Raw genomic sequence first — 421 nt, 5'->3', positions numbered from 1 at the left:
TATATATATAGTTCGAATCCCCGACCGAGTTGCGTGTTGTGTTCTTGAGGAAGACATTTTATTTCATGTTGCTCCAGTTCACTCAGCTGTAGAAATGAGTTGCGACGTCACAGGTACCAAGCTGTATCGGCCTTTGCCTTTCCTTTGGATGACGCTGGTGGCGTGGAGAAGGGAGGCCGGTATGCATGAGCGACTGTTGGTCTTCCATAAACAAACTTGACCAGACTTGTGCCTCGGAGGGTAACTTTCTAGGTGCAATCCCATGGTCGTTCATGACCGAAGGGGGTCTCAACAGTAATGTATGTATATAATATATATGCATGTATGTACGTATGTATGAGATATATTTATATGTGTGTGCGTGTGTGTATGTGTGTACACGTACATATGTCCGTGTATATATATATATATATATATATAT

This window comes from Octopus bimaculoides, chromosome 1 (genome assembly GCF_001194135.2).
Source record: "Octopus bimaculoides isolate UCB-OBI-ISO-001 chromosome 1, ASM119413v2, whole genome shotgun sequence".
NCBI lineage: Eukaryota > Metazoa > Mollusca > Cephalopoda > Octopoda > Octopodidae > Octopus > Octopus bimaculoides.
Note: the sequence above shows the minus strand (reverse complement) of the source record.